Source organism: Phyllobates terribilis, unplaced genomic scaffold, assembly GCF_046119375.1.
Source record: "Phyllobates terribilis strain yellow unplaced genomic scaffold, ASM4611937v1 Scaffold_1__5_contigs__length_1240528914, whole genome shotgun sequence".
NCBI classification, from domain to species: Eukaryota; Metazoa; Chordata; class Amphibia; order Anura; family Dendrobatidae; genus Phyllobates; species Phyllobates terribilis.
This window is the reverse complement of record NW_027362761.1, coordinates 1,240,084,977-1,240,098,572: the sequence shown is the minus strand read 5'-3', so window position 1 is coordinate 1,240,098,572 and position 13,596 is coordinate 1,240,084,977. Positions and strand designations below refer to the sequence as shown.

Here is a 13,596-nt window from a genome sequence, read left to right as displayed (position 1 = left end):
CACAGTACAGCTCCCCGCAGAGCCCAGTATGATAAGTATTACACTGTACAGCTCCCCGCAGAGCCCGGTATGATGAGTATTACACGGTACAGCTCCCCGCAGAGCCCGGTATGATGAGTATTACACAGTACAGCTCCCCGCAGAGCCCGATATGAGGAGTATTACACAGTACAGCTTCCCGCAGAGCCCGGTATGAGGAGTATTACACAGTACAGCTCCCCGCAGAGCCCGGTATGATGAGTATTACACGGTACATCTCCCCGCAGAGCCCGGTATGATGAGTATTAGAAAGTGCAGCTCCCCGCAGAGCCCGGTATGATGAGTATTACACAGTACAGCTCCCCGCAGAGCCCGGTATGAGGAGTATTACACAGTACAGCTCCCCGCAGAGCCCGGTATAATGAGTATTACACTGTACAGCTCCCCGCAGAGCCCGGTATGAGGAGTATTACACAGTACAGCTCCCCGCAGAGCCCGGTATGATGAGTATTACACGGTACATCTCCCCGCAGAGCCCGGTATGATGAGTATTAGAAGGTGCAGCTCCCCGCAGAGCCCGGTATGATGAGTATTACACAGTACAGCTCCCCGCAGAGCCCGGTATGATGAGTATTACACAGTACAGCTCCCCGCAGAGCCCGGTATAATGAGTATTACACTCTACAGCTCCCCGCAGAGCCCGGTATGATGAGTATTACACAGTACAGCTCACCGCAGAGCCCTGTATGAGGAGTATTACACAGTACAGCTCCCCGCAGAGCCCGGTATGATGAGTATTACAGGGTACAGCTCCCCGCAGAGCCCGGTATGATGAGCATTACACGATACAGCTCCCCGCAGTGCCCGGTATGATGAGTATTACACAGTACAGCTCCCCGCAGAGCCCGGTATAATGAGTATTACACGGTACAGCTCCCCGCAGAGCCCAGTATGATGAGTATTACACGGTACAGCTCCCCGCAGAGACCGGTATGATGAGTATTACACGGTACAGCTCCCCGCAGAGCCCGGTATGATGAGTATTACACAGTACAGCTCCCCGCAGAGCCCGGTATGATGAGTATTACACAGTACATCTCCCCGCAGAGCCCGGTATGAGGAGTATTACACAGTACAGCTCCTCGCAGAGCCCGGTATGATGAGTATTACAGGGTACAGCTCCACGCAGAGCCCGGTATGATGAGCATTACACGATACAGCTCCCCGCAGAGCCCGATATGATGAGTATTACACAGTACAGCTCCCCGCAGAGCCCGGTATGATGAGTATTACAGGGTACAGCTCCCCGCAGAGCCCGGTATGATGAGTATTGCACGATACAGCTCCCCGCAGAGCCCGGTATGATGAGTATTACACAGTACAGCTCCCCGCAGAGCCCAGTATGATAAGTATTACACTGTACAGCTCCCCGCAGAGCCCGGTATGATGAGTATTACACGGTACAGCTCCCCGCAGAGCCCGGTATGATGAGTATTACACAGTACAGCTCCCCGCAGAGCCCGATATGAGGAGTATTACACAGTACAGCTTCCCGCAGAGCCCGTTATGAGGAGTATTACACGGTACAGCTCCCCGCAGAGCCCGGTATGAGGAGTATTACACGGTACAGCTCCCTGCAGAGCCCGGTATGATGAGTATTACACTGTACAGCTCCCCGCAGAGCCCGGTATGAGGAGTATTACACGGTACAGCTCCCCGCAGAGCCCGGTATGATGAGTATTACACGATACAGCTCCCCGCAGAGCCCGGTATGATGAGTATTACACGATACAGCTCCCCGCAGAGCCCGGTATGATGAGTATTACACAGTACAGCTCCCCGCAGAGCCCGGTATGATGAGTATTACACGATACAGCTCCTCGCAGAGTCCGGTATGATGAGTATTACACGATACAGCTCCCCGCAGAGCCCGGTATGATGAGTATTACACAGTACAGCTCCCCGCAGAGCCCGGTATAATGAGTATTACACGGTACAGCTCCCCGCAGAGCCCAGTATGATGAGTATTACACGGTACAGCTCCCCGCAGAGACCGGTATGATGAGTATTACACGGTACAGCTCCCCGCAGAGCCCGGTATGATGAGTATTACACGGTACAGCTCCCCGCAGAGCCCGGTATGATGAGTATTACACAGTACAGCTCCCCGCAGAGCCCGGTATGATGAGTATTACACAGTACAGCTCCCCGCAGAGCCCTGTATGATAAGTATTACACTGTACAGTTCCCCGCAGAGCCCGGTATGATGAGTATTACAGGGTACAGCTCGCAGAGCCCGGTATGATGAGTATTACACGATACAGCTCCCCGCAGAGCCCGGTATGATGAGTATTACACTGTACAGCTCCCCGCAGAGCCCGGTATGATGAGTATTACACTGTACAGCTCCCTGCAGAGCCCGGTATGATGAGTATTACACTGTACAGCTCCCCGCAGAGCCCGGTATGAGGAGTATTACACAGTACAGCTCCCAGCAGAGCCCGGTATGATGAGTATTACACGGTACAGCTCCCCGCAGAGCCCGGTATGATGAGTATTACACAGTACATCTCCCCGCAGAGCCCGGTATGAGGAGTATTACACAGTACAGCTCCCCGCAGAGCCCGGTATGATGAGTATTACAGGGTACAGCTCCCCGCAGAGCCCGGTATGATGAGCATTACACGATACAGCTCCCCGCAGAGCCCGATATGATGAGTATTACACAGTACAGCTCCCCGCAGAGCCCGGTATGATGAGTATTACAGGGTACAGCTCCCCGCAGAGCCCGGTATGATGAGTATTGCACGATACAGCTCCCCGCAGAGCCCGGTATGATGAGTATTACACAGTACAGCTCCCCGCAGAGCCCAGTATGATAAGTATTACACTGTACAGCTCCCCGCAGAGCCCGGTATGATGAGTATTACACGGTACAGCTCCCCGCAGAGCCCGGTATGATGAGTATTACACAGTACAGCTCCCCGCAGAGCCCGATATGAGGAGTATTACACAGTACAGCTTCCCGCAGAGCCCGGTATGAGGAGTATTACACAGTACAGCTCCCCGCAGAGCCCGGTATGATGAGTATTACACGGTACATCTCCCCGCAGAGCCCGGTATGATGAGTATTAGAAGGTGCAGCTCCCCGCAGAGCCCGGTATGATGAGTATTACACAGTACAGCTCCCCGCAGAGCCCGGTATGAGGAGTATTACACAGTACAGCTCCCCGCAGAGCCCGGTATAATGAGTATTACACTGTACAGCTCCCCGCAGAGCCCGGTATGAGGAGTATTACACAGTACAGCTCCCCGCAGAGCCCGGTATGATGAGTATTACACGGTACATCTCCCCGCAGAGCCCGGTATGATGAGTATTAGAAGGTGCAGCTCCCCGCAGAGCCCGGTATGATGAGTATTACACAGTACAGCTCCCCGCAGAGCCCGGTATGATGAGTATTACACAGTACAGCTCCCCGCAGAGCCCGGTATAATGAGTATTACACTGTACAGCTCCCCGCAGAGCCCGGTATGATGAGTATTACACAGTACAGCTCACCGCAGAGCCCTGTATGAGGAGTATTACACAGTACAGCTCCCCGCAGAGCCCGGTATGATGAGTATTACAGGGTACAGCTCCCCGCAGAGCCCGGTATGATGAGCATTACACGATACAGCTCCCCGCAGTGCCCGGTATGATGAGTATTACACAGTACAGCTCCCCGCAGAGCCCGGTATAATGAGTATTACACGGTACAGCTCCCCGCAGAGCCCAGTATGATGAGTATTACACGGTACAGCTCCCCGCAGAGACCGGTATGATGAGTATTACACGGTACAGCTCCCCGCAGAGCCCGGTATGATGAGTATTACACAGTACAGCTCCCCGCAGAGCCCGGTATGATGAGTATTACACAGTACATCTCCCCGCAGAGCCCGGTATGAGGAGTATTACACAGTACAGCTCCTCGCAGAGCCCGGTATGATGAGTATTACAGGGTACAGCTCCACGCAGAGCCCGGTATGATGAGCATTACACGATACAGCTCCCCGCAGAGCCCGATATGATGAGTATTACACAGTACAGCTCCCCGCAGAGCCCGGTATGATGAGTATTACAGGGTACAGCTCCCCGCAGAGCCCGGTATGATGAGTATTGCACGATACAGCTCCCCGCAGAGCCCGGTATGATGAGTATTACACAGTACAGCTCCCCGCAGAGCCCAGTATGATAAGTATTACACTGTACAGCTCCCCGCAGAGCCCGGTATGATGAGTATTACACGGTACAGCTCCCCGCAGAGCCCGGTATGATGAGTATTACACAGTACAGCTCCCCGCAGAGCCCGATATGAGGAGTATTACACAGTACAGCTTCCCGCAGAGCCCGTTATGAGGAGTATTACACAGTACAGCTCCCCGCAGAGCCGGTATGATGAGTATTACACAGTACAGCTCCCCGCAGAGCCCGGTATGATGAGTATTACACGGTACATCTCCCCGCAGAGCCCAGTATGATGAGTATTAGAAGGTGCAGCTCCCCGCAGAGCCCGGTATGATGAGTATTACACAGTACAGCTCCCCGCAGAGCCCGGTATGAGGAGTATTACACGGTACAGCTCCCTGCAGAGCCCGGTATGATGAGTATTACACTGTACAGCTCCCCGCAGAGCCCGGTATAAGGAGTATTACACGGTACAGCTCCCCGCAGAGCCCGGTATGATGAGTATTACACGATACAGCTCCCCGCAGAGCCCGGTATGATGAGTATTACACGATACAGCTCCCCGCAGAGCCCGGTATGATGAGTATTACACAGTACAGCTCCCCGCAGAGCCCGGTATGATGAGTATTACACGATACAGCTCCTCGCAGAGTCCGGTATGATGAGTATTACACGATACAGCTCCCCGCAGAGCCCGGTATGATGAGTATTACACAGTACAGCTCCCCGCAGAGCCCGGTATAATGAGTATTACACGGTACAGCTCCCCGCAGAGCCCAGTATGATGAGTATTACACGGTACAGCTCCCCGCAGAGACCGGTATGATGAGTATTACACGGTACAGCTCCCCGCAGAGCCCGGTATGATGAGTATTACACGGTACAGCTCCCCGCAGAGCCCGGTATGATGAGTATTACACAGTACAGCTCCCCGCAGAGCCCGGTATGATGAGTATTACACAGTACAGCTCCCCGCAGAGCCCTGTATGATAAGTATTACACTGTACAGTTCCCCGCAGAGCCCGGTATGATGAGTATTACAGGGTACAGCTCGCAGAGCCCGGTATGATGAGTATTACACGATACAGCTCCCCGCAGAGCCCGGTATGATGAGTATTACACTGTACAGCTCCCCGCAGAGCCCGGTATGATGAGTATTACACTGTACAGCTCCCTGCAGAGCCCGGTATGATGAGTATTACACTGTACAGCTCCCCGCAGAGCCCGGTATGATGAGTATTACACAGTACAGCTCCCCGCAGAGCCCGGTATGATGAGTATTGCACGATACAGCTCCCCGCAGAGCCCGGTATGATGAGTATTATACAGTACAGCTCCCCGCAGAGCCCGGTATGATGAGTATTACACAGTACAGCTCACCGCAGAGCCCTGTATGATAAGTATTACACTGTACAGTTCCCCGCAGAGCCCGGTATGATGAGTATTACAGGGTACAGCTCCCCGCAGAGCCCGGTATGATGAGCATTACACGATACAGCTCCCCGCAGAGTCCGGTATGATGAGTATTACACAGTACAGCTCCCCGCAGAGCCCGGTATGATGAGTATTACACGACACAGCTCCCCGCAGAGCCCGGTATGATGAGTATTACACGGTACAGCTCCCCGCAGAGCCCGGTATGATGAGTATTACACTGTACAGCTCCCCGCAGAGCCCGGTATGATGGGTATTACACGGTACAGCTCCCCGCAGAGCCCGGTATGATGAGTATTACACGGTACAGCTCCCCGCAGAGCCCGGTATGATGAGTATTACACGGTACAGCTCCCCGCAGAGCCCGGTATGATGAGTATTACACAGTACAGCTCCCTGCAGAGCACGGTATGAGGAGTATTACACAGTACAGCTCCCCGCAGAGCCCGGTATGATGAGTATTACACGGTACAGCTCCCTGCAGAGCCCGGTATGATGAGTATTACACAGTACAGCGCCCCGCAGAGCCCGGTATAATGAGTATTACACTGTACAGCTCCCCGCAAAGCCCGTTATGATGAGTATTACACTGTACAGCTCCCCGCAGAGCCCGGTATGATGAGTATTACACTGTAGAGCTCCCCGCAGAGCCCGGTATGATGAGTATTACACTGTACAGCTCCCCGCAGAGCCCGGTTTGATGAGTATTACACGGTACAGCTCACCGCAGAGCCCTGTATGATAAGTATTACACTGTACAGTTCCCCGCAGAGCCCGGTATGATGAGTATTACAGGGTACAGCTCGCAGAGCCCGGTATGATGAGTATTACACGATACAGCTCCCCGCAGAGCCCGGTATGATGAGTATTACACTGTACAGCTCCCCGCAGAGCCCGGTATGATGAGTATTACACTGTACAGCTCCCTGCAGAGCCCGGTATGATGAGTATTACACAGTACAGCTCCCCGCAGAGCCCGGTATGATGAGTATTACACGGTACAGCTCCCCGCAGAGCCCGGTATGAGGAGTATTACACGGTGCAGCTCCCCACAGAGCCCGGTATGATGAGTATTACACAGTACAGCTCCCCGCAGAGCCCGGTATGATGAGTATTACACAGTACAGCTCCCCGCAGAGCCCGGTATGATGAGCATTAGAAGGTGCAGCTCCCCGCAGAGCCCGGTATGATGAGTATTACACAGTACAGCTCCCCGCAGAGCCCGGTATGATGAGTATTACACAGTACAGCTCCCCGCAGAGCCCGGTATGAGGAGTATTACACAGTACAGCTCCCAGCAGAGCCCGGTATGATGAGTATTACACGGTACAGCTCCCCGCAGAGCCCGGTATGATGAGCATTAGAAGGTGCAGCTCCCCGCAGAGCCCGGTATGATGAGTATTACACAGTACAGCTCCCCGCAGAGCCCGGTATGAGGAGTATTACACGGTACAGCTCCCTGCAGAGCCCGGTATGATGAGTATTACACTGTACAGCTCCCCGCAGAGCCCGGTATGATGAGTATTACACAGTACAGCTCCCCGCAGAGCCCGGTATGATGAGTATTACACAGTACAGCTCCCCGCAGAGCCCGGTATGAGGAGTATTACACGGTACAGCTCCCCGCAGAGCCCGGTATGATGAGTATTACACGGTACAGCTCCCCGCAGAGCCCGGTATGATGAGTATTACACGATACAGCTCCCCGCAGAGTCCGGTATGATGAGTATTACACGATACAGCTCCCCGCAGAGCCCGGTATGATGAGTATTACACGATACAGCTCCCCGCAGAGCACGGTATGAGGAGTATTACACAGTACAGCTCCCCGCAGAGCCCGGTATGATGAGTATTACACGGTACAGCTCCCTGCAGAGCCCGGTATGATGAGTATTACACAGTACAGCGCCCCGCAGAGCCCGGTATAATGAGTATTACACGGTACAGCTCCCCGCAGAGCCCGGTATGATGAGTATTACACAGTACAGCTCCCCGCAGAGCCAGGTATGATGAGTATTACACGGTACAGCTCCCCGCAGAGCCCGGTATGATGAGTATTACACGGTACAGCTCCCCGCAGAGCCCGGTATGATGAGTATTACACGGTACAGCTCCCCGCAGAGCCCGGTATGATGAGTATTACACGGCACAGCTCCCCGCAGAGCCCGGTATGATGAGTATTACACAGTACAGCCCCCCCGCAGAGCCTGGTATGATGAATATTACACAGTACAGCTCCCCGCAGAGCCCGGTATGATGAGTATTACACAGTACATTCCTGAACCCCCATATAGGGAGCCCCCCTCCCACACCTGCGCCCGGTGATTCTTCCTGCAGCTCTGGTAGGGAGCGGAGCACTGACAGCCCCAATACTTCAGTATTCCCGAGTGCCGGATTACTGGTGTGTCTGGGTGCGATATGCTGCGCAGGTCTCTGCGTCGCCTCCAGTCAGGAAACACAGAAACTAAAAACATCCAGAGCAAATGTCACGGACGGTGGGCGGTGGTAACCCCCTCACTGCCAGCTGCGTCCTGAGCTGAGATCTCGAGCAATGCTCTGCAGCATAACACTGCACAGAGTGCTGTCGAGTATGGGCGATGATCTGCAGTAGAGAACAGTATACAGCTATACATGAGATGATCTGCAGGCCAGTACAGAGCTACAGGCGAGACGCTCTGCAGGACAGTATAGAGCTATAGGAGAGATGCTCTGCAGGACAGGAGTACAGTATAGCGCTATAGATGAGATGCTCTGCAGGACAGGAGGACAGTATAGAGCTATAGGTGAGATGCTCTGCATGACAGGAGAACAGTACAGAGCTATAGGTGAAATGCTCTGCAGAACAGGATAACAGTACAGAGCTATAGGTTAGATGCGCTGCAGAGCAGGAGGACAGTACAAAGCCGTAGGTGAAATGCTCTGCAGGACAGTACAGAGCTGTAGGTGAGAAGCTCTGCAGGACAGTACAGAACTATAGGTGAGACGCTCTGCAGGACAGTACAGAGCTATAGGTGAGACGCTATGCAGGACAGTACAGAGCTATAGGTGAGACGCTCTGTAGGACAGTACAGAGCTATAGGTGAGATGCTCTGTAGGACAGTACAGAGCTATAGGTGAGATGCTCTGCGGGACTGTACAGATCCATAGGTGAGATGCTCTGTGGGAGTGTACAGAGCTATAGGTGAGACGCTCTGCAGAACAGTACAGAGCTATAGGTGAGACGCTCTGCAGGACTGTACAGAGCTATAGGTGAGACGCTCTGCAGGACTGTACAGAGCTATAGGTGAGATGCTCTGTAGGACTGTAAAGAGCTATAGGTGAGATGCTCTGTAGGACAGTACAGAGCTATAGGTGAGATGCTCTGTAGGACTGTACAGAGCTATAGGTGAGATGCTCTGTATAACTGTACAGAGCTATAGGTGAGATGCTCTGCAGGACTGTACAGAGCTATAGGTGAGATGCTCTGCAGGACTGTACAGAGCTATAGGTGAGATGCTCTGTAGGACTGTACAGAGCTATAGGTGAGATGCTCTGTAGGACTGTACAGAGCTATAGGTGAGATGCTCTGTAGGACTGTAAAGAGCTATAGGTGAGATGCTCTGTAGGACAGTACAGAGCTATAGGTGAGATGCTCTGCAGGACTGTACAGAGCTATAGGTGAGATGCTCTGTAGGACTGTAAAGAGCTATAGGTGAGATGCTCTGTAGGATTGTACAGAGCTATAGGTGAGATGCTCTGTAGGACTGTACAGAGCTATAGGTGAGATGCTCTGCAGGACTGTACAGAGCTATAGGTGAGATGCTCTGCAGTACTGTACAGAGCTATAGGTGAGATGCTCTGTAGGACTGTACAGAGCTATAGGTGAGATGCTCTGCAGGACTGTACAGAGCTATAGGTGAGATGCTCTGCAGGACTGTACAGAGCTATAGGTGAGATGCTCTGCAGGACTGTACACAGCTATAGGTGAGATGCTCTGCAGGACAAGAGGTCAATACAGAGCTGTAGGTGAGATGCTCTGCAGTAGGACAGTCGCATTCAGCACACAGCAGTATACCCGGTGCACAGCTCGGTATAGAGCGGACCCCACAGTATATAAGGCGCACACAGGCCGCTGTACCGCACACGTTATACACACACGTTCACACCGTCCGTTCTCACCTCCGACCTCCGCACACACAGACCGAAGACCCCGAGAGCAGCGCGTAACTGCACAGCCGGCTCCGCCCACAGGAGCTTCCGCCCTCCGCTCCACATGACCCCGCCCACAGTGCTGACTCGCCCCTCTCATGTAATCAAGTGACCACGCCCACACAGCTACTAATAAAAGCAAAGAGAAGGTCCACGTGCTCCAGGCAGGGGCGGAGCTAGTGTGGAAAAGGGAGGAGCCAGAAGGGAAATGAGGGAGGGCTGATCCCGAGCACACGGCGCAGGCGAGCTGCTGCTCCCGATCCCGAGCACACGGCGCAGGCGAGCTGCTGCTCCTGATCCCGAGCACACGGCGCAGGCGAGCTGCTGCTCCTGATCCCGAGCACACGGCGCAGGCGAGCTGCTGCTCCTGATCCCGAGCACACGGCGCAGGCGAGCTGCTGCTATACCTGATCCCGAGCACACGGCGCAGGCGAGCTGCTGCTCCTGATCCCGAGCACACGGCGCAGGCGAGCTGCTGCTCCCGATCCCGAGCACACGGCGCAGGCGAGCTGCTGCTCCTGATCCCGAGCGCACGGCGCAGGCGAGCTGCTGCTCCCGATCCCGAGCACACGGCGCAGGCGAGCTGCTGCTCCCGATCCCGAGCACACGGCGCAGGCGAGCTGCTGCTCCCGATCCCGAGCACACGGCGCAGGCGAGCTGCTGCTCCCGATCCCGAGCACACGGCGCAGGCGAGCTGCTGCTCCTGATCCCGAGCACACGGCGCAGGCGAGCTGCTGCTATACCTGATCCCGAGCACACGGCGCAGGCGAGCTGCTGCTCCTGATCCCGAGCACACGGCGCAGGCGAGCTGCTGCTCCTGATCCCGAGCACACGGCGCAGGCGAGCTGCTGCTCCTGATCCCGAGCACACGGCGCAGGCGAGCTGCTGCTCCTGATCCCGAGCACACGGCGCAGGCGAGCTGCTGCTCCCGATCCCGAGCACACGGCGCAGGCGAGCTGCTGCTCCTGATCCCGAGCACACGGCGCAGGCGAGCTGCTGCTCCCGATCCCGAGCACACGGCGCAGGCGAGCTGCTGCTCCCGATCCCGAGCACACGGCGCAGGCGAGCTGCTGCTCCCGATCCCGAGCACACGGCGCAGGCGAGCTGCTGCTCCCGATCCCGAGCACACGGCGCAGGCGAGCTGCTGCTCCTGATCCCGAGCACACGGCGCAGGCGAGCTGCTGCTATACCTGATCCCGAGCACACGGCGCAGGCGAGCTGCTGCTCCTGATCCCGAGCACACGGCGCAGGCGAGCTGCTGCTCCTGATCCCGAGCACACGGCGCAGGCGAGCTGCTGCTCCTGATCCCGAGCACACGGCGCAGGCGAGCTGCTGCTCCTGATCCCGAGCACACGGCGCAGGCGAGCTGCTGCTCCTGATCCCGAGCACACGGCGCAGGCGAGCTGCTGCTCCTGATCCCGAGCACACGGCGCAGGCGAGCTGCTGCTCCTGATCCCGAGCACACGGCGCAGGCGAGCTGCTGCTCCTGATCCCGGGCACACGGCGCAGGCGAGCTGCTGCTCCTGATCCCGAGCAGGCGAGCTGCTGCTCCTGATCCCGAGCACACGGTGCAGGCGAGCTGCTGCTCCTGATCCCGAGCACACGGCGCAGGCGAGCTGCTGCTCCTGATCCCGAGCACACGGCGCAGGCGAGCTGCTGCTCCTGATCCCGAGCACACGGCGCAGGCGAGCTGCTGCTCCTGATCCCGAGCACACGGCGCAGGCGAGCTGCTGCTCCTGATCCCGAGCACACGGCGCAGGCGAGCTGCTGCTCCTGATCCCGAGCACACGGCGCAGGCCGAGCTGCTGCTCCTGATCCCGAGCACACGGCGCAGGCGAGCTGCTGCTCCTGATCCCGGGCACACGGCGCAGGCGAGCTGCTGCTCCTGATCCCGAGCACACGGCGCAGGCGAGCTGCTGCTCCTGATCCCGAGCACACGGCGCAGGCGAGCTGCTGCTCCTGATCCCGAGCACACGGCGCAGGCGAGCTGCTGCTCCTGATCCCGAGCACACGGCGCAGGCGAGCTGCTGCTCCTGATCCCGAGCACACGGCGCAGGCGAGCTGCTGCTCCTGATCCCGAGCACACGGCGCAGGCGAGCTGCTGCTCCTGATCCCGAGCACACGGCGCAGGCGAGCTGCTGCTCCTGATCCCGAGCACACGGCGCAGGCGAGCTGCTGCTCCTGATCCCGAGCACACGGCGCAGGCGAGCTGCTGCTCCTGATCCCGAGCACACGGCGCAGGCGAGCTGCTGCTCCTGATCCCGAGCACACGGCGCAGGCGAGCTGCTGCTCCTGATCCCGAGCACACGGCGCAGGCGAGCTGCTGCTCCTGATCCCGAGCACACGGCGCAGGCGAGCTGCTGCTCCTGATCCCGAGCACACGGCGCAGGCGAGCTGCTGCTCCTGATCCCGAGCACACGGCGCAGGCGAGCTGCTGCTCCTGATCCCGAGCACACGGCGCAGGCGAGCTGCTGCTCCTGATCCCGAGCACACGGCGCAGGCGAGCTGCTGCTCCTGATCCCGAGCACACGGCGCAGGCGAGCTGCTGCTCCTGATCCCGAGCACACGGCGCAGGCGAGCTGCTGCTCCTGATCCCGAGCACACGGCGCAGGCGAGCTGCTGCTCCTGATCCCGAGCACACGGCGCAGGCGAGCTGCTGTCTCCTGATCCCGAGCACACGGCGCAGGCGAGCTGCTGCTCCTGATCCCGAGCACACGGCGCAGGCGAGCTGCTGTTCCTGATCCCGAGCACACGGCGCAGGCGAGCTGCTGCTCCTGATCCCGAGCACACGGCGCAGGCGAGCTGCTGCTCCTGATCCCGAGCACACGGCGCAGGCGAGCTGCTGCTCCTGATCCCGAGCACACGGCGCAGGCGAGCTGCTGCTCCTGATCCCGAGCACACGGCGCAGGCGAGCTGCTGCTCCTGATCCCGAGCACACGGCGCAGGCGAGCTGCTCCTGATCCCGAGCACACGGCGCAGGCGAGCTGCTGCTCCTGATCCCGAGCACACGGCGCAGGCGAGCTGCTGCTCCTGATCCCGAGCACACGGCGCAGGCGAGCTGCTGCTCCTGATCCCGAGCACACGGCGCAGGCGAGCTGCTGCTCCTGATCCCGAGCACACGCGCAGGCGAGCTGCTGCTCCTGATCCGAGCACACGGCGCAGGCGAGCTGCTGCTCCTGATCCCGAGCACACGGCGCAGGCGAGCTGCTGCTCCTGATCCCGAGCACACGGCGCAGGCGAGCTGCTGCTCCTGATCCCGAGCACACGGCGCAGGCGAGCTGCTGCTCCTGATCCCGAGCACACGGCGCAGGCGAGCTGCTGCTCCTGATCCCGAGCACACGGCGCAGGCGAGCTGCTGCTCCTGATCCCGAGCACACGGCGCAGGCGAGCTGCTGCTCCTGATCCCGAGCACACGGCGCAGGCGAGCTGCTGCTCCTGATCCCGAGCACACGGCGCAGGCGAGCTGCTGCTCCTGATCCCGAGCACACGGCGCAGGCGAGCTGCTGCTCCTGATCCCGAGCACACGGCGCAGGCGAGCTCCTGTTCCTGATCCCGAGCACACGGCGCAGGCGAGCTGCTGTTCCTGATCCCGAGCACACGGCGCAGGCGAGCTGCTGCTCCTGATCCCGAGCACACGGCGCAGGCGAGCTGCTGCTCCTGATCCCGGGCACACGGCGCAGGCGAGCTGCTGCTCCTGATCCCGGGGCACCACGGCGCAGGCGAGCTGCTGTTCCTGATCCCGAGCACACGGCGAGGCGAGCTGCTGTTCT

At 57.8% G+C, this 13,596-nt stretch overlaps 1 protein-coding gene across 2 annotated transcripts in view; it reads right to left on the bottom strand.

The window, feature by feature from the left end:
- Nucleotides 1–13,596, bottom strand: part of LOC141164996 (PC-esterase domain-containing protein 1A-like) — a 224,735-nt gene that overhangs the window by 42,439 nt on the left and 168,700 nt on the right. Inside the window, exon 1 of one of the 2 annotated variants that reach the window (XM_073650653.1) lies at nucleotides 9,797–9,922. The exons of the other annotated variant lie outside the window; for it this stretch is intronic. The gene's annotated coding sequence lies outside the window, so the exon portion shown is untranslated. Of the gene's footprint in view, nucleotides 1–9,796; nucleotides 9,923–13,596 lie in introns of those variants that run through there. 2 annotated transcript variants of the gene reach the window in all.